Source organism: Halyomorpha halys, unplaced genomic scaffold (genome assembly GCF_000696795.3).
Source record: "Halyomorpha halys isolate HHAL.00 unplaced genomic scaffold, Hhal_1.1 Scaffold380.1, whole genome shotgun sequence".
NCBI classification, from domain to species: domain Eukaryota; kingdom Metazoa; phylum Arthropoda; class Insecta; order Hemiptera; family Pentatomidae; genus Halyomorpha; species Halyomorpha halys.
Genome location: NW_027106430.1, coordinates 612,684 through 635,338, shown reverse-complemented (window position 1 = coordinate 635,338; position 22,655 = coordinate 612,684). Strand labels below are relative to the sequence as shown.

At 29.8% G+C, this 22,655-nt stretch overlaps 1 long non-coding RNA gene across 1 annotated transcript in view; it reads left to right on the top strand.

Moving 5' to 3' along the window:
• LOC136795152 (uncharacterized) overlaps nt 1–22,655 on the top strand; it is a 139,221-nt gene that overhangs the window by 20,052 nt on the left and 96,514 nt on the right. The window lies entirely within an intron of this gene.

Here is a 22,655-nt window from a genome sequence, read left to right as displayed (position 1 = left end):
ATTGAAAATATAAACGTAAAATAAAAATAAAACATTCAGAAATAAAATACAGAACTGAAATTAAAATAAAAGTGTAGATAAATTAAATGAACAAACTGAAATTAAAATAAAAAGCAAATTTTTATTATTTAATTTAAAATTAATAAATAGATAAAATACTGCAGACGACTAAAGAGAAGAATCCACTCTGATAGGTCAGAGGAAGATGTTTTAAAATCCAAATTGTTCAAAAGTTTTCTAGGCCCACATCTGTACCGGCTCTCTAATTCATTTATAATTCAAAACTTGATCAGACTAATCACTACAACGCTGTTTCTGAAGGCAGTGAACCATATTATTAGCTACAATCAAAATGTAATTTTCAGACACCACACAATTTACGCAGGGTCTGGTAACGAGATTAGATGAACTGCACAAAGGTGACTGGCCAGCTGTTACTAACTCGTTGATTGTTGTTCCGTTGCTAGGAACGATGACTATTATTCCTGCATATAAATATTACAATAAAATATAAAAAACATTTCTTTCTTTTTGAAATAAAAACAAACTTCTAACGAAAATAATACGAATAAAAATAAATATAATTAAATGAAATACTACGTCTATTTACAAAATATTTATAAATTAATGTAATTTGGTTAGTGTATTATAGCTAATAAAATATATATAGTGCTGCATTGTATATGCTCTTCTGCAAGACTCAGTACTTTCTCCGTATTCTTAGATAAATGTTTTAGCCATAAGAAATACTAAGATGCTACGTGAAATATATTATAGAATAAATACAAATAAAACAATTTGTAAGAATAATGATTTTCATTGTTCTATTTTTCCAACGTGTTCTACATATATATTTTTTTTTAAGTGAAAATATTTGAGCACGGAGAAATTATTTCATTGGCATGAAATAGGTGTGAGATAGCATTTTAAGGATTTTGTGGTTGGTTGTTTAAATTGCGAATTGCTTGTATTTCCAGAAATACTATCTGTAATTTTAATTTATTTCGGAATTTATGAACTGGTTCTACCTCCAACCCAATTCGCCCTGAATGCCTCATATTATATTAAGCCGTAAAACTGAGAGTGAGTGGAATTCAACTTTACTCCTAAATGCGGAGTTATTCATTGAAATATTTATGTACAAAATCAACATAACATTTACTTCCTTAGTTGTGTCCTGTTTGCACCTTTAGTTAAACCAGTGCTGTCTGAATACTCAATTAGATTCTTTTATTTTCTTTTGCTTCAATGATAGTAGTAGAATAACCCGAAAAAACATCATGAACATTATTACTTATTAATTATGTGGAATATAGGGGGAAGTCAATAAACGAAAATATAAAAATGTCCTGGATTGGATCTAGAGTAATAAATAAATCAATTAAAGGGGAGACAGTATTAGGCTCATTAAAAATAAATGGAAAGAAATGTGTAATATGGGGAAAAAAAGACTAAATAAATGATATAATATACATTTTATAAGCAATAATAGCACTTATAACTTATAATTTTTAATAATTATTTTTTATTAGGGATGTTCAATGAAACTAAAGTGAAGAAAATAAGTTGTTTAATTTTTGAATTGTTAAAAACAAAAAAGTAAAAATATTTTTATTAAATTGCAATAAAACAAATTTTAATTCATATAGTATAAGTAATAAAATAGAATAAAATTTCATTACCTAAATTAATCAAATCTGGTTGATTGTTTCTTAAATTAACAAGTTTTAATAATTAATTTCTTCTTTTTTATGTGTTAATATAGATAAACTTCGAAATGGATGCAAGAGGTTTTAGAGAATAACACTCTAAAGAAAGTCAAATAACTGTATTTCTTCTCGTGAAGAAGTTTCATATCCTAGTACTGTGTTTTACAAACTGAATTTACTAACTAAAATATTTTTTGAAATTATAGGCAAGATTATTTTACCAATTTTAATTTACTGACAATATAACCCTACTTCGGGAACACTATAAATTGAAAATATATACATGACGTGAATCACTAAACAATTTTTTACAATTCTTGTGTCCCTTACATCTTACTATTACTTAGTATTTTTTACCAAATTCTTAAATTGAGTTCAAACATTTTTATACGAGTCCTAGCATAGATATGTCAACTAAATTAATTTGTAGTGTTCCTGAAGAAGAAACGTAGGACATTTTTTCCAATTTAATCAATTAATCTTACTGTAAATTAGATAATTTTACCATCACCTAAAATTAGTTTTATACGTGACTAAAATATTTCTTTTTTGGGATCTGACCTTCTGAAAGGCGCGCCTGAATCTTTTTTTTCATTTAAATTAAATTTATATTATACTCCTATTTCATTTTTTTTTTTCACGTGTCGACGAACGAATTTTATTTTAGAATGGATTTAGGTAAAATTAAAAAAAAAAAATTAAAAATAGGTTTTCACAGTTTAAAAAAATAATTATAGTATCCTCAATGGAATATTCTTCAACACAGAATAAAGAGTCTTTTCTTGTCGTTAAATGGACGGGCAGTCATGGTTCTTGGATAAAACTTTTCTCGTAAGTATTTTAATGATTTTTCTGTACAGACTAAATTGCCTCTTAGGAGGGAGAAACGCTTATCTCGACCTGGCTCGCCAGCATGGAGATTAATAAGACGAGCTCTATAGATAATACCTGGAGGACTTGAGTCATAATAGGCTGTGTTCTTCTTGGAGGGGTTTTCTTTTAGTCGAAAACCTCCTTCCCCTCCAGGCTCCTTACATAAAGGATTTCTCCTTTGGAGGGCCGCAGCAACGGGAGACGTGAAAGGGCTCTGCGACCTTATTCTTTGTCAGGATACTGAATAAATTATTCAGTTATATAATAGAGGGGACCCTTCTGGAGATATTTATTTTAATTGCGGTTTATAATTGATTATGATAACAGTTATTAAATATTTCTAGGCGTCGAATACCGCATTTTACCTCCCGCAACATTTTATAAAAGGTGGTTTAAAAAATAACAGTATTTTACAATTCCTTGCCTATAGGCTAAATTAATATTTCTGCCACCGTGTAAACATTTTTAGTGGTTTTATTGTAGTGGAAAATGATATTGTTTAAAAATTATTATAAAATAGTTTGTGATGGATATTGGTCAGTATAGCTTCTATAATTTTTCTTTATTGTGTTTTTCCATAGCCCCTTGTTTTATTTTCTGAATTTTAGTATTATTTTTTTCATTTATTATCGATATTTTTTTTACTTATATGTTATTAATTGTTTTATTATTTAAATATTTGTTGTTCAGAGTATTAAAAAAAAAATGTATCAAGAATATCGGCTAGTATAGCTCCTACACTTTTTTCGTTCGTTTTCACAGTCCCTTATTTTAACTTCTCAGAATTGCGTTTACTTGAAATTATCTTTTTTCTGCATATTTAGTTTAAAATAATACTGTTACTTTTTATCATATCTGTTGTGTTTTTCTTTTTCGATCTTAATTAATTTCTTTCCTGTTTATCTGAATAAAAAATCGTATTATTTCTAAATAGTCTATCTAAATACAAGTCAATATAGGTTTCTCATTATTACTATCTTCTATTTTTCTGAGAGCCCCTTATTTCATTTTCTGAAAATTTAATTTTCTTAAAAATAACTTTTTTCTGTATACTTTAGTAAAATTATATTTCTGCTACTTTCTATCATGCCATTTTATTTTGTTTTAATGGTTACTTAACATTTTTAAGTTTTATTAAAATGAAAAATCTTATTATTCTAGAATTATTAAAAATAAAGACAATAATACGGCAAGAGTATAGATTTTTTTTAAATATCCTCTTATTCTATTTTCTTAAAATTGCATTTCCTGGAAAGTTTCTTCGTTCAGTTTGTTTAAGCAATTATCTTAATTTCATGGTTAATGATTTATAATTTACTATAAAAACTAAAGGACGAGTCTTTTTTAAGTTGTAGATTTACCAAGGAAAAGAATTGTTCGCATAGTTAAGTAAATATCGCAATTTGTAAATAAAGGAAAAATAAATAAAAAGTTAATCAGTATTTATATCTGCTTTGTCTATTGCATTTATATTTTTTTTTTAAGATTCATTTAACAAGAATAATTTGAATCAATTTAGATAGAATATTTTTTAAAAAATGTCCAAAGGGGAGGGGATAGTATACCTAGTTGTTCTTTTTCCTAACTGTTGATGGCTAGCTGTAGGCTGCCTGTACTTACTAGAAGGTTAAGATTCATTTCCCAGGGCCGGTGAAAAATTAATATGAACTGCCCCAGATAGGACTCAAACCCTTGCTACTCCAAACTGGGGATATCGTTCTCAAGTTTTCGGCTATCACTTCCTGTAGCCTACGTTTCGCCACAGTTGCAGGGCTTCCTGAAGCCCCCGCACCATGTTCCTTTTATCATTACACATGTTCAGTCAGCGATCTTCAAGTTTTATTTTTGTGTTGAGTTACTACTTGATTCCCATGAAAATATAATCATTGACAGTCAATTCGGTAAAATATTTTCTAATGCTCCATAGATATACATTACTTTGATTTTATTTCATTGTAAGTTTAGGTGACGTTTTTACGATACTTTATGTTAAGTTATTTTAATCCCTATTATTTGGAACTATTCATCACAAATATTAAGACCCTATTTGCTTAATTCTAATACAGAAGTATTTTTAAAATTACGCATTACCGGACGATATAAAATGTTGATTTATTTGTTGAATAAGTTTTCAAGTGGATACAAGATAAGGTGATTGTGTAAAAATGTTTTCGAGGGATATTTTATAGTGTATTAATTATAACACTTTTATAATTTTGTATTGAACTGACTATGAATATAGTAGAGATATTTCTCTCTCTCCAAGAATGATTGTATTTACATTTTACATATCATCTGGCGATTGTGCGACCTGTTGAGTTCACTGTGTCTGTCGTGAATCCGCCATTTTTACTCAATTAAAAACTCCACATCTTGTCGCAGTACTCATATTTCAAATAAAATTGGACTGACCACACAGTTTTGTTCATCTGGAAACCAGGACATCCCGGGCAATTGTAAAGCTGACCCGCTTGGTCAAGCTACATCATTGATTCCGCCATCTGACTGCTTGAATTACTCCCACAACGACCTCTATCCTTCCACGACAATACAAATATTAAATAAATAGCAGGCAACTTGGACCAACACAATAGAAAACAAATTAAGAGTAGAGGACATCCATGGAAGACATCAACCCAAAGCTGCATACAACACGAAGTATCGTAATACTGATCATACGAATTGGACACATTCGACAAACCCAAGAATGCTTACTGTCAGGAACATATAGACCAACATGTAGACAGTGTAGCGTAACACTAACTGTTAAACGCATACTGACAGACTGCAGGCATCTGGTAAATACCGTATTGCCATATCATTTGTCAACTATATTAAACGATAATAGCCCCACATTCTGAAATATTTGATTACATTAAGAAAACATATATGTAGGGATATAAAAATAGTTTGATTTTTTCTTTTATCTCAATTGATTTTTATCGCATCAATTAATTAAAATAAAAATATATCCATTTATTAAAAAATATTATTATTTACATATATTTCTTAATAATAACTATTGATATTGAACCAGTTTACATATTCTAGTATAGATATGATGATATTAGAAATGTTTCCAAGAGGTCAGTCAGTATGTGTAGACAAACATCACCTTCGCTGTTGATTGACTTATATTATATTTAAAAAAAAATCTTGTTCTGCTAGTTGGTTGACTACTATAATAAAGTTCTACCACCTTCACTCAACTTTAAAGTTGTAATGGAATTGGTGATAATATCTAGGGCGAAGAACTCGGGCATCATTTCATATCACCAGTGCAAGCTAGAGGTCAGTGCTAAGTAAGGTTTCTTCTCTGTGTTGTCTAACTGAATGTGGTCAATTTTCAAAGGAGTTTTTTCTTTTGAAATAGCTTTGTTCCTATCAAATGTGATTTTTTTGTTGTATTTCTAAAGAAATGCAGGTAGAAAGAGTCTATTCCCCTATCATTAAAAAGAAGTACCTAATTTTTTTCAGAATTCTTTTTAGCATAAAAAGAAACCTTTTTTTATGAATATAACAATTAAAGCGTTTGAACTAAAACGTGGTCGTATTCCGATATAAAAGCCCCTTCAACTTTTTCAAGACTTCTTTCAAAAAGCACTTCTTAGCAGCCTGTCCTTTTATCCAATATCTCAAAAGTGCTTCAGTGAGTAACATTATTTTTTTTTCTTCGACTTTTTTTTTTACAATAATACATTGTGTGATCCAGAGATTATACAGGTACCCAGTTTAAAATTGGATTAAACCTTGTACAGAATATTTCAGTGTACACAATATCAAGGGAATTTTCACACTACCTTGTAAAACGCTTTGATGCTAGCTTAATGACTAGGACACATTTAATTAGAATATGCCATGCGAAACCCCTTCTACGGTATTATTATGTTTCACCACAAACATCCTTGCTGGGTATATTCTAAACTAAAATTTATTATAAGCCTTACCGGTGTAATAAGGAATAATTAAAAAATATTTGTTTAACGATTTAGTTGATTCTTTTTATAGATATTTTTTGCTAATATTGGATTATGTAATTGTGGCTTATATTATATTTGTAAGTCAACAAGAATATGTGCAGTCTGTTATACACTAACCGCGTTGTGGCGTTAGTAACAAAGTTTGTTATGTTACCTATCCGGACGGTTGATCAAAATATATGATTATAGTAAATTATCAAGATCAAAAAACATTATTAGAACGATTGACTACGGCCATCAGACCATAAAACCTCAGAAAGATACAAGAAATAGTATAGGTATGAAGTATTTCGACCTATGCAAAGCAATGGTAGCCTGAGAATAAGTAATGTTGTAACCTATTCACTGTGTGTGGTTTGTCAGAGTGTAAATAAAATCTCATAAAGCCTCATTTTAAATTTTGAGCCGTATTATTTTTTCTCGAGTCTCTCAGACATTAAAAAAAAAAATAGAACCATTCAAGAGCCCTCTCAAGAAGTAACAAAAAAAAATTGTCTATGATGATAAACTACTTGACATTGAATATGAAAAATGTACTTGTAGTTACAGTAGGTGAGAGCCTGAAGGAACGACTGATGACACACTTCACTATAACCGCTCTACGTCATATGGAACGTGGAACAACCGTGCGTGTGAAATCCTGATTTTAGGTGTTACGTGTTACAAGCTAGAATTACATCGGTTCTAAACTAACTCCAGGCCAAAATCCAATCTCTTCAATCGACTTAATATTTTTATTTTCTGGACAATGATGGACTGCACAGTTTTCAGGCCTCGCTTTAATAACAATGATACAAATTATTAAATAGAGGATGGTCGAGGATGAAATTGATTCTATTAATTATGTTACGAAAGTATTGATGTAAATATCGTTATCGTCAACGGTAATGGCAGTCAATGATGTAAATAAATTTTCACTCCAAGTACACCAGTCTATCTATTTCTTCGTCCCGTTGTGTCATGTAGAGTGGTCAGTGGAGTGATCTTCCAATCGCTCCAGTTAGTCCACGTTTTGCTCGATTGTTCTAAATGGACTGATTGTCAGTGGAGCCATCTTCAATCCAGACAGACCACTTCATCGTTTCATTGCTCCATAGACTGATCGTCAGTGCCCCCTTTATGGTATGAATGATAAAAATTATAAATTATTATTTATTTATTATATAGTGAATATTAAAAATTACATACTCATACAGATGATAATATTACATCAGTTAGTGAAGAAATACCAGAAATCAAAATCTCTAATTTTAATATTCCTTATGTTTGTCACCTTAGGTTACTTTTGTTAATTTTTCTCATGCTGTTTCCTCGTCAGTATAAGTTTAAAACTATTTTTAATTGTAAATTAAAATGATATCCATTATATCATGAAGGCTGAAAGGGAAAACACTTACTAATTTTATTGTATGTTTCTTACGGTTGCTGGTTATCGTTTCCTTATCATTGTAGCCTGTAAGAAAAAAAAAAAGGAAAAGAAGGAAAGCTCTTGGATTTTCCGAATGTAAGGTCACTCCATAACGCAATCGACGACACGAGACCCTCGGGAGAATAAAAGAGGGTGTCCCAGAGGAAGCATGTGTATGCCCCCTGTAGGAGTGGGTATTCATTGCAGAAATGGCTCCATATAGCTAACATATACCTGAGGGGCAGATGTTTGATGTGCTATTCACCCTATACTACACTTGTTGTGGTCTTCTCTAAGGGTTATATTTCTTATGTTAGAAGGGGATATACTCCCCAGTCCGCATCACAATAGCTTCTTACGGCATGGGTGGTGTATGCGTTCCTTTGTTGTAAACGTCAAGGAGTTGTAATACCCTTTGTGTACTTGGGTTAATTATTATCTGATTCAGTGAAACGAAATAAACGCTATAAGCCTTGCCTTATTAATCGTCATTATTAAGTCACCGATTTAATTTTTCAGACATTATTCGAGGTAGCAATTTGCATTAATAAATTATAAAATTTATTTATTAATTATTAAATTTTTTTTATTAATTTGTTTGAATTTTAAAATTATAAGTATTCAAAAAAGCAAAAAACAATTAAGTTTTTTTCAGAAGTTCGTATAAAATATTTATGATCTTATTTTAAGGGAACTATGTACTGCTGTTAAAAATTTTTTTTCTGAACAATTTAATTTCTTAAAATAAATTATTAGAATTTCATAACACTAAAGCTATTTTCCCTTTCTTAAGTTTTGTTTTGACATTAGTATAATATTCTATGAGAAATGAACTTAAGTTATTTAAAATATTAATTTATTATCATGTTATATATTATTTTTTGCTTGAGAATATTTAACTTCGATTAAATCACAAATTTTGATCCTTTTCTCTCTTTTTCCTTATTCTTTTTCCACATTTGGAGGATTGGTTAATAAATATTGTTATTGCGTGATAATGCGTTGTATCTCCCCATATGTTGGAAGGGCATTGAATCTTCTCTAATAATAAAAGAGAAACCTAAATTTCATTAAAAAATTATATAATAAGTAAACAAGAAGAAATTTTTGGATAAAATATCATTAATTATGAATTTAATGACAAAGAAAATCCTGCTGATTGTATTGCAATGGTTTATTATATAGATATACGTATATCCATAGCTAATAAATAAGTGTTTCATACTCGTATGTTTGAAAAAATATTTGGATTGTATATTTTTGTTTTATTTATTTTTCTCATTGGTATAAAAATCGTTATTATTACTTGACTGTCGCCGAGGTTTTGGTGCCAGTTAGTCTCGGAGAAAAGCGACAGGCGACTCACTGACGGATTGTTTTCCTTAGATTTTTTGGTTTATATTCAAATTAAGATTATAATTGATAGATATAAAACCTCAAATTTTGGAATACTTCTTGCTTAAGTTTCTTTGGTAATAATAAACCTTATATTTGAATGATATAATTAGTTATGAGAATCAGTTTATATCCGTTATTGAAAATTGAAGTGTTCTACCGGTTCTACCAAAGTTCTGGAATCGTTAGTGATAGTGATAATTATGAAGCATTTTGAGATAAGTTGGCCAAGTACCGAGCGCATTCGCTTTAACTTCTTTTGTCTTCCATTTAATTAGCTACTCAACCCCAATATCAGGTTAGCCCGTTGTTCTCTTCAACTTTAGGCCGAAGAAAGTTTGCTAAGTAGAGCTGAAACACATTTAGCTACAAGGATCTTACCCAGAGTACGAAGGCGCTGGGTATGTCAGGGCTCAAAGGGTAGACGGGAACTTACGGGATCTGGCTGGTATATGCTCTTCTTGAAGCTTGTCTTTTAATCGGATTATCCTGTAATTTGGGAGTTATATATCAATAATATAGTACTATAGAAGTATTTTTTGATATTCATGTTATTTTCTAGCACCCATCTAGTTTTTTACCAACGCACCCGGATCTGTAATTTCAAATGGAATGGGGAACAGATTTTGAGACTTTTTTCTGGTTTTGACAATTTTTGTTCCAACGGTGCGTAAAACCTTATAGAACTATTTTGTTTCAGAATTCAATTTCTCCTAAAGATTATTATAATAAATAAATTTCATAATTGAGGCTTTATCACCATGACAGCCAGTTTAGTCCCCTCACTAGGTCTAGTAAACTTCAATTACGATGACTATTTCATATAGAAAGTTGGATTCTGAAACAATTTTGATCCATATTAGGACGTGCCGGATCATTATCGTTAAAACAAAAAATAAAAATACTCCAATCTATTAAAATTCCAAAGTTAGGTGAACAATAGAAAAAATAACAATACCCTCAAAAGAAAGACAAAATGCCTCTCTTAAGACCGTGCTGTTTTATCGTTGCATACACACATGTATAATGTTTTAGAAGTGGAGTGTATAGTATGTCCTTCGTTAGTTTCTTCATTTAGACTCTTCAAATGTTTTTAATGATTCAAATAACCATATTTAAATAACGATTATCTCTTCCTATTTTCGGAAATGAGTTTGTAAAATAAAATGCTCTGTTACAATTCTTCGATTAAAGTTCCTGCGATTATAGGTACTACTCCTTACCGTTACTTGATTTTTTATTTTATTCTCTAATGACTTTCAACATCTTGTTTTTTCATTCTCTCACCATTTCAAAAGATGAGAATTATCTCAATGTACATGTTTAATCAGCCGATTCCCGTTGAGCGCTCACGGAGATGGTATGCTGATGGGCCATAGCGACGCTGAGGGTTAAGGCGCTATAGAACAAATGCCTGGAGGGCTGGCGAAAAAGTGCCCCCGCTGGTTGGGAAATGAGGCGGTGTGGGAGGAAATGAACTAGGTTTCCTTTTATTTCCACCAAGCGCTCCATCACCTAATCTCCCGTACAATTCAAAAATAACAATTTAATAGTGTTTCCTCCTCCCATCCTCTTTTGTTATCTTATTTCATTAAACCATCGCTTTTATTGCATTCCGGTCCGTTTCCCTGGAAGGGCTCACAGAGCACTCTTTTCCCTTTCTTTGCGTGGGGAAAGGTGCCCTCTTTGCACCAGCTTCTCTTCGTTATTCTTCATTTAAAAAAAATGCATAATAGGATTGGGATTTTTTAAATGTACTTTTTTTCCTAACAGCTTGTTAAATTGTAGGATTGTGTGTTTTTTTCAACTTTATTATTAAATTTCCTTTCCTTTCAAACCACCCGCATTGACGTCATGTTCTCCTCATTGACTGTTTGTTTACCTACACATATATATTTAAGAAGCAGTATCGATTGTCAAATGATAAAAATATAAATAATGAATATCAAGACACAAATGAGATTAAAAAAATCGATAAACTGTGTAAAATATTTTATTTATGATAAATTAGAACCTCACATATTAAACAAAAATGGTTGAAATACAAAAAGATTCAAATTCAAACATCAAAATAAAAACAAATTTCCCTACAGATTAATTACACAATTCAAGCATTGTAAATTTTTTTTTTTAAAAATCGGTCATTGAATAAAAAATAAGTAAACTAAAAATGATTTTTTAAATTTCACGAATTTTAAGATATAAAAAAAAATACCAACCGAAATAATTACACATCACTTCTGGCTCCTTTTATTTTGACCACCTTAAGGTAAAATAAATCGATGATAGAAAGTTCAGAAGAATACTGCTTAAATATTCCAGTTAATATCTTTTAATGCTAGTGATAAGTTTTAATAGTATTAATCTTTTAGTTTATTTTTATTTATTTTTCTTACATAACCATGTTTTGGATTATTTGGAAAATAAAGTTGTGTATTTCTTCAAATTTATAAATAATATAAATAAACTTTATTTTAGTTTTTTTTTTTTACTTTACTAGATTGTGTAGTTTTAGGTATAAACAATAAAACATATTGTTCGAGTTATTTTATTTATGACCGCACAAAAATGGTTGCTATACAAAAAGATACAAATAGAAACATCATGGTCATAAAACATTTGCTAATAGTTCAACTGTACTATTCACGCACTATTTTAATAATTAAAATCGATCCTGGAAAATGAATAAAAATTAATTATATCATTTTTACAAATTGTGTAAAAGACCTTTCACTTACTGAAATATTTAAACCGTACTACGTTATTTGTGACAACCCTTAGTTTTACTGCTACATTAAGAAAAAAAAAATTAATAAAATGTTTCAAATGGAATGCAATTTTGGTAGGTGTTTACTTGACATGTTTACCAAAGGTATTGAAAGTTTCAAAGGAGTGTGATACTTAACTCAAATTATGAAATAGAAAATTAAAAAAAAAAAAAAATGAAGTTCGTCTTGATTAGTTAAAAATTGGTAGTTGGTAATAAGTAAAAATATTCTATGCCTTGTCTAATAGATTTTATTTAAAATATTTCATATATTCTATTTTTCCTCTGCAATGTTATGAATTATTGTTTAGAACGATGCAATATTATTCTACAGACGGTCAAACAATGGCTTCTCCTAGAGAATTATGTTTCTCAACAAGACTATCCGAGTCTTTTTCTCTTATATAGAGTATTCTGCTAGAGACTGACTGGAGAAAGAGAAGGTACTTCTCAAAGTGGTAATGCTATTTGGCACGCCCTTTGGCTACGTAGTGGGTGTGATAAATCAATTTTCTAACGAGATCTAATCCGTTTATCCCCGAGCTGAGCTAATAAGTCCCCAGGGCTGAGAGCTACCTTGGAAAAGCCTGTCGGGTCCTCTTTTTTTTCTATTTTCTTTCCCTTTTTCACCGTCTTTCCTAATCAACACCTGAATGTCATCTTAATGAACATTTAAACTTCGGCCGATTCAAAAGAAAATACTTGGTGCTGCAGTGCAATGTTTGTAAATGAATAATAATTTATTCATCACTATGAAATTATTAACTATAGTTCTATTGTAATTAAATAATTTTTAAAAAATCGCTTGATATATACTCGTACTTGCCATTAATTCATGCACTTATTTTTGTTAAATTTCCAACACCACCTTATCAAACTTTTATAGTTTTGTTATAAAAAAAAAAAGTTGTTTCTAATTTTTCACTTAGAAATATCTTCTATAATTATGGCTTGGTTTTTCAAAGGAATAATGTTGGTATATATATATCTAGTATACCTAGGTCTAATAAGCAAAATATTATTTTTAATAAGTTCTGTCGGTTTTCCTACTTCCTCCTTTACCCATTTATTAAGGCTACTTTCCATTCCAGTGCCATGTGCATAGCATGTCATTTTAACGACGAACCATGTGGGCGGAACTTAAGCGTGCAGGTTTCTCTAATAGAAGGGATATCGTTTCCTGCTCTACTTTGCTTTACATTCTTTCAATTACTAATGCGTAAATTGATTGAAATCTCCACCAATTAAAAAAAACACATTAAAATATATATTTTTTCATTCGTTTATCAAAGGATCGTAAGCAATTTATTAGTTATGTTACGATTTAATACGGTAATCCTCAGAAATAAAACGCAAATCTACAAAACTGTTACCAGATGAAATAAAGGACTTGAAAATGACTACGGAAAAAGTTAAATTAAAGAGAGAAATAGACGGAATTAAGGGGGAAAAATTATAAAAAATAATTGTATTGATAACAGTAGCTATGGATAACATTATTGAATTGTTTGATAATTTATATCAGTATAAAACAAAGGGGCTGAAGTATTGTAAGCGTTATGATCTAAGAAATAATTATAATTATTTATTGGAAATGGAGGCTGGTCGTTTTTTTCTTAAAAAAAGTATAGAAACATTTTTCAATTAAAAATATTATTTTTATTTACTCTTTATAATGAGGAAAATTAATGTTTCTTTGAACTGAATATATAATAATGATTCAATCCAGAGATGAACCCAATTTCATTGCATTCCATGAATCCATTCAGATCCAGGAAATTCGTAATTAATGTGTTCGTACCATATCTCTAGTTTCCCAGATAGAGTTTAATAACGTGATGCGATACATTAATCCTTGATAAAATACAACTAAGTTAATTCATGTTTGCAAATAGTTTTAACTACTCCTTCTAAAGGATGAATAATTCTCAACTTCCTATTGAATAATTCTAAATAAAAAAATAAATCCTAGCTTTAGTCTCTGAGACATGGGCTCTTTCAAAGGCAGATGATTACAGTTTTCCTAGTCTCTTGAAATAATGCTTAAGATGAACATCCTTTTTTATCAAAATAGGAATCCAAACAGTGGGATGAAAAAACCCTGTTGATGTATTATAATATTAAAATTGTTGGACTTTTACAACCCCATTATACCTAGAAATTACAAAAATAATTCAATCGAAAATATAAGATCTGTTTTAGAAATAAAAAAAAAAACCTGGAGAAAAAATTAATAATTAATTAATACGTGTACAATATTTATAGTAAATATTGTTCAATATTTTTTAAAAATAAATAATTTAATTTCTATCCATTTTAGCCTCCTTATAAGTCCGACGTTTCGGCCAATCTGGCCATCCTCAGAGACAATCTACTTAATACAATTTTGGAATTAATATGATTTAAAAACTATAACTACATTCAGGCTATTCTGCCCAGGTCAAAAAAAAATTTCTAATTAGTCAATATTCACATTAAAACAAAAATTAAAATCATTTATCACAGTCACTATTTGTTAAAACTTTATCAACAGTTGTGATAAAGTTTTAATAAATATTTAGTTTTGACAATGCTGAGACTAAAATGGATAGAAATTAAATTATTTATTTTAAAAAAATTTACCAGTCTCAAGAAAGTGTTTAAGATTATAATTTAAATTGTTCAATATTTTAATAAAGCTATTAGAGCAACTATTAATTTATTTATTATAACCTAGCAATGGATTTTTTAAACGTGAATATCTCCTAAACAAAGCCTTAATAGTATAATGCTAATTCTATTCCTATTTAAAGACCTTATTTCTACTAGGAAAAAAAATTTGTTTTGAGAGATACTGTAAAATTATTTGATCAACGTAATGTTACGTACGGTATGAAATGATTAAGGAGTTATAATTATGTTGTGAATTATTTAATTTTTTTAAGACATTAGCGTACATGTATGTACTAATACACTTTCTTAAGGAATAAAGACTGTTTTCCGTAATACTAGGTATATTTAAAATTCTAATATATTACATCTAAGTGTAATAAACATTTATTACCTTTCCGTAATAAAATTTAATCCCTTATTTGCATTTTAATAAGGTAGGGATGGATATGGTGACTAGAAGACTATTTCATTTCTCCGAGGAAGATACTGAGCGAGATATTGTAGAACCTATGCCTTTTACCCTCCGTCTCCGACCTTATCAAAATCCACTGTAATACCTGGGAAATCCTCTTGTTTTCGTCTGTATTCTATTTAAATTATTTTTGCATATCTTTTTTTATTTTTTTGTAAAAAACAAATGTAGAGATATCTTATATTATTTTATTTGAGATTGTATGTAGTTATTTGTGTATCATAATGAATTAGTAGGAATTATTTCACTATTCTCAGATTCCCGAACCTTCCTGTATCCCAAAAGTAACTTTTATTCTAATTAATTTATTAAACTCATAAGGGCTTAAGGGGGTATGCACATATATTTAGTTTCATTCCATGATTTAATTTTGAATATTGGGAAAAATTAGATTTCATATTTTTAATAGTTTATTTTGGTTCTAACCATTTTATTTTCACCCTTAGACTCCTTCCTATCTATCCTTCGGTCTTCTGGAATGCTGAGGAACTTGTGTACCAATACGTTTTATACTGGTCGGCAAGCTTTTGATATTTAATTTTATATTTTAAATGTTTGGGTTATATTCCTTTGATGTAGCTGTTTATTTTTATATATATCCTAAACCACCAGTTCAATAACATCATCCATAAGTTATCTTAATTCTAAAGCTTTAGCCTATAGTAAATGAAAATAATAAAAATATTAACAAATCAATATTTTTGTTTTTTTTAACCGGAGTAACAATTTTTTAAAAGAATGGTGGTAATATTGCAAGAAACCTGTTTTAAGAAATTAAAATACTGTACTGGATGCAGTAAGCATCAAGATCTTTGGATTAATTTTGGGTCTGTCCTGTTTTATTGATAGATATTGTGAATACATTCACACATATTGCAACGATGGCTTAATGTAATGTAACTATGGTGGTAGTGGCTGTTTTCTAATACGTTATAAGATTGTAAATCTAATTAAGAACCTTTCTCAAACGAGTATGGGCTTCTAATCGGTAATATATAATTTATGTAGTTGATATAAAATATATGTATATGTTTAAAAGTCATTATTCAAAACACCTTTATTCTAAGTAAATATTAATTTTTTTGATGTATATTATTTTTTAATTTTTAAGGTGGACATGTAATTTTTTTTATTTGAGCTCACAATAAATTGTCCATTTAACACGCCATATAAATTTGATGTGCCGGTAATATTTTTATTTAAAAATCATTCATTCTAAATCATATACTTGTTTTAGTTTTATATTTATCCATGGATACTACTCTTTTTTATCTTTCATTTCATTGATCGACATTGGAATGAAGACACTGGATCGTTCATGGAAATAATTTCTATTTTTTCATTTTCTCTCTCATTATTGTTGTTTTCTTTCTTATACTCTTCAATATTTCATAGGCAATGATTTAAATTTTAATTTTTTTAACAGAAGGATTATACTTCGTCACCTAATAATATCTTTTTAATGCAAAAACCAAACTTGTTTCTGGTATGATGGTTTTAGGACAGATATATGCTATTTTTAGACCTTTTCTAATTGTTTTATGTTTTTCTGTAGCAGTTTGTCATTGTTGATTTAAAGTACAGATCGGTTGCCTCTATATCTGTGAACTGAGAACCCCATTTTGTTTCTTGATCCCTTTAATAATATTCAGTATAATATATGAAAATAATATTCAGATCGGACGAACTGACTTCTACACCATGACAATTCTTCATTTATAGTTTACATAGGATTATGGCAGAACATTTCATTCGCAAACTCCTCAACCTTGACAAGATCTCTCGCTCCTATCTATCTACGTCGGTTGTGTACAAGGGACAGAGGAGAACTGACACAGAAATGGGCGGGTATGTGTCAACTAGGTAGGGAACAAGTCCACCTGGCTGGGCTCCAACCCGGGCGATTTATCTGCTCGCTGCTCGGAATTGATTCCACTTGGTGGAGGGTCTAATTTGGCAACGGTTCTTCATAATAAGCTACCGTCTCCAGCCTGCTGGTTGCATCTACCGGGTCTTTTTAACAGACGGTCAGGAAGCGCGATGATTTCATCGAGGTTTATCATGAGATGTGCTTATTATATAGTGAATAATAAATTTTAAAAATCAAATAATATTGGAATAAACGTTGCTATATGGAATGGTTTACTCTGACGTTAGACAGGAATAAAATAATTTAACTTTTATATTATAAAAATAATAAGTAATAGAGGCGCAATAAATTAGATAAATAAACTTAAAGATTTTTTTTTTTTAAGATTCTGTATGATGGTTGGTGTGCTGATGGAATGCCACGTACCTTTAGCTAAATGTTGTACCTTGAAGAGAAAGGTGACCTGTACGAAACAGTCAAATGGGCTGTCAGAGTTTGACTGATACCAGTTGACTCCTTCCTTGACATCACTGATGGAGCCAAGAGATAGAGTTGTCAGTCGCAGCTCCTACTGAGATGAGCTATTCCCGTTGTGCGCCCTTACATCTCTTATACCTCAAACTTAAAACTGCACAGTTTAAATCATAGCATGTTGAAAAAGATATTTTATGATTTCTGATTTATTAGAGAGTTTATTTTTTATTCTTTTTTTTTTTCATTGGATGTGTCAAATTTTTATTTGCAACTTATAAACATCAATACTTGACTTGAATAGTGGCATATCTGGCAAACAAAGGCTTTGATTTTATTTTTTTTTAGAATTGAACGTATTCTAAAAATAGTACCGTAGGCTACTATATATATGATATAAATTTAAACGTTGTTTAAATCTCATAATAATGTTATTTGTTTTTTTCTTTCGTTAATTAAATGTCTCATTTTTTTTTCAATTTGTTAGTAGCGGTTTTTTTGTTTTATTTTTTAAATTCCAGTATTTTAATTGTAGTTACCTAAGTCCATATTCAATGTTATATTATTCTAAGGGCACTTGTCTTGCTAGATGGCTTACTTCACAGTAGTACTAAGGAGGTTCTCTCTTTTTGGAAAATTATAACCTTTCAATTAATTTTCCTTAATTCTATTTTTCGTAAAATTAGTTGCAGTATCTTGTACATTTTTACACAACGCTGAATTAAGCACCCGGCAAATATAATTCAAGTTATAGCATTGCGGCGTATAAGATGGACGTGTAAGGTTGTAACGAGGGGTAGACCGAAACGTAGATGGGAGGATTGCGTTAAAACTGATTTAGTGGAATTGGGTTTGGAGGGGCATCACTGGAAGGATGTATGCAGAGAGCGGTATTGGCATCGAACCTTTTGAGTTCGTTAGGCCTTAATTATTATTATTATTATACTCGTACTTAGCACTACTATGAAGTAAGCCATCTTTTATTTTCATTGCATAATATGCGCCATAATGTTACCTATTTGTACCAAATATCAGTTTGATTGGTTAATTGGTGGTGACCTAAAACGATAGAAAGTCTAGAACCTAAATAAAAGTGTGCGTAAAGCTTATTAAGATATAATTAAGTTAATTTTGTGACCGTTATACAAAATTAATTTCGATTTTTCTACTCCAAAATAGGTCGAGAAGCAGTAAGGTGATCTGTCTTTCATTTCAAAAAGTACATAAAAGATAAATAAGCAAAGAAATAAATACATCATCTGGTAAATTAATTCTCTTTTCAAATTTTTTTTTATTCTTGTTCAGAACTGAATACCGATATCGCGCTATGCATTAGGATACATTACCCCACAAAACGGAACACTAGAGTTCATTTCCTTCGAGCTGAGAAGCCGAACGAGAAGGGTACACTTTGCCTAGGAGTCGTGCAGATGTAATCGAATTTGTTCCCTCGAATTCTCGCTTCCATTGGGGCGGGCTGGTAGAAACAAGTTGGCCGCTACAGGCCATGTATAATTCAACGGGAGGACCCCACCTTTATGTATAATAGACCCTAGGGCAGGACTCCCCACCATTATTATACTGCATCACTGGGGTTTTTTTCTCACAGGGCGGCCACTAACTTGGTTATGTGAACTGGATTTTATAAGGGGCGAGGGTTGACAAATTTAGGGTCTTATCCCCGCCCCTTTTACTGGGTCCTCCGGGAAAAAATTCCAAGGGACTAGGGTCTTTATTAAATTTGCCTGCTGTGATACTACCACAGGTATCATACTCTAATAGCCAACTACTTCATAATTCATGAATTCATTAATGCAATAATAATTTTACTCTTACAATAACGAATAGTAGAGCCCTCAACGACTAAATATAAAAAAGAAAACATCTTTAAAAAATAATTTAGATTTTCATGCAAATATTTAAATTGAAAATAATTGCAAAGGGATGCAGTAATTCTCTTTGAATGGATTAATCGGGAGTGATTAAGAGAGAACGATGTACAATACGTAAAATAACAGTATGAACCTTAACAACGAAGTAAAATCATATCATTTAATATATATATATATATATATATATATATATACTAAACTATATGTATGTATATATGTATATATAATTGACCGTAAAAATTGATGTATAGGAAGATGGTCAGGGTTGCGGTTAAAGGAGAAACAAAAATAGTTTACAACTATATATGTATGTATATTTTTGGAAAGAAATAATGCTTTTACTTAGAATCAAGTACCAAAACTGAAAAGCCCTAACATCAAACAAACCCCTATCCTATGTTAATGTGATGGATCCGGGCTATTACCTCTTATGTTTAGAAGATCAAAATTAGCCATAACCTACAGTTCAAAATTATATCCACAGACAAAACATCTGACACAAAAATATATTTTCAGTTCTAAATTTTCCACGTCTTTTCTACAAAAACGAAATTCAATACTTCCGTTATCAGTAAGAATCTCCTCGGCTATCTCTTTTCTCAAAACGATGTTAATTGACAAATACGAAAACAATCATTATGACATCATGGATACTCCAACGTCCTAAAACAATTCTATTCCAAATACTCTAAAAATAATACCAAACCAGCTGAATATAAAACCTCCTTTTCTCCTCTTCTTCAAAACATGCCAGAATCCTTTATAATATATACAATCGGATCAAAATCAACATCTATCTTTGAAACCAATAATTCATCATAAAAAATTAAACTCTACAAACTTCACACGTTCATTGCCGAACTCAACGACGTCAAGTTCTGGGGTACCTCCAGCCGTAAATGCCGTAGAGAGGAGGTTGTACTGACTAGGCTTGCTAACGAAAAGGTCACACGAGGCTCACTCTCTCCTCTCTTATTGCAAAACTCAATATTATAACAAAAATTTGAAAATTAGTCATATCCTCCAAGGATATCCTTATTTCACTTCACACCTCAATAGCTTTGGATTAAACCCGAATGTTTCAAAACACTTAGAGATGATGATAAAATCATAAAATTAATACATATATAATCATGAAGAAGATCACGGGTGGAGTCAATTTTTTTTTTCTTTGTTTTTGGAATTTCACGTTTCTTATGTATAATTTTGAGCTGCTATGCCATTATCAACTAATCTCAGAAGTGTTTGGTATTCTCTAAGTTTGAACCCTTAGGATCAATAGATACCGAAGATTCTGACCAAACTATTAATTCGAGGTATTTGATATCAGTATTAACTAAGTTTGTACATGGGCATATTTTGAAGTTATTAATTAAACACGACTGGATATCAAATATTTGTTAATAAATGAGAAAAATCTATGATAATTATGTATTACGATTACGTAACCATTTATGGACTGTATCGGTTCCATCTTCTAATGATGGGATAATTTAATTTAAAATTATGAACCAACGCGATAAATACCCCATTGATACATTATAACCCCATTGGTTATAAATACTGTATATGTGGCTGTGGTGTATCTGATTTGAATGTTAAACGGTATTCACTGAAATTGTGATATATGTACTCGCTAAATAGAAATAATAAATTTTCATGAGTGTGCAAATATTATTGAATGTAACGTTCAACTACACTCTATTGAATAGGACTGTATACGAAATCAAACTGTTCAATTTAATTCCAGAATTAAAATTAGAATATATAAAATATAGATATACATGTATGCGGGGTGAATTTGATAATCTACCAGGAAGTGAATATACCATATATTCAAATAGCTTTTTGATGGTCTATTTTTCCAAATATGTTCGTTGATTTACATCACATGATTACATGATTCGAGTTAATCCATATTTTTTTTTAAATTTCACTTACTTATGTATGGAATATATACTATATATAGGCTTAAGATGATACAGCAACTTTTTCGATAAAATCAAATGGTTGTAAATGTCGAATTTTCAAAAACATCTTTCTCAGAAGTACCTTTAATTTATAATAAATGTTTATTTGAAATAATTAATCTTTTCACTTAGTTATAACAGTAAATGTATGAATATGAACTAATAAAGAATTTTATCATAAAATAAAGGAGTATAAAGCAGTTTAAATTGGAAAATCAGAGACAGCAGAACGTGTTTGATCTATTCCGATCGCAATTATATCAGTTTTGTTATATTATGTTTATTTGTTGTTGTATATTTGGTATATAAATAACTTTATATTCGTTATCCGCACCTCTAGAAATCATAAAATAGGAATTTTTATAGCAACAGAAAAATAAAAATTTATTGTCTAAAATTTTCTCCTTTCAGAGTGGTAAATGAAAGTTGTGTGATGCATACACCACTACATTTTTTTTTTTTAATTTATGTTATATTTATATTCATTTTGTGAAAGAAAAGTTATTAGTAAAATGAATCAATATTTTTGTATTAGGCAGGAATTTTCTCCATGCTTGTTATTATTTAATTACATTGAAATATAATTAAATTTTACATTTAAAAAAATGAAATCTTTATAAGCCGTTTATATTCTAATATTTTTTTATATACATATTTGATTAATAAAGTGCATTATTTTTGTGGGTTAAATGTTAGTGTATAGCTATTTTCCTCTCTAACGTAGTACAATATCATAAATATTTAAATAAATCATTTTAAGGTTTCTTAAAATTGTAAGAACCACTTATCACTTACTGCATGTTGACTAACCGCCATGACAGTTACTGCGTTTTCAATTTGATTCAAATTTCAATTTTCAGTCTTTTTTGAATATTTCTTGGTAACTATCTACCTTACTTACATAATTGTAAGTCATTTCAGTCTCCCAGCAATGACTAATTTAAAAAAAAAAATTAATGTGAAACAAGGCTAAATTAGAGGAGGTTAGTTTGATTTTAAAAAGTTTTCTGTAAATATCACATTTTGGTATGATTTTATTTATGATTGGTTGTATAACTTGAATTTAGTAATATGCTAAAGTAGAAAAGGCAAAGAAATATGAAAACTAAAATTTAATATAAAAAGGTTTTGTGATGAAAAGATTTTTTAATATAAGTTCCTTAAATTGTTGAAGGATATATAATAGGAAATTTGTT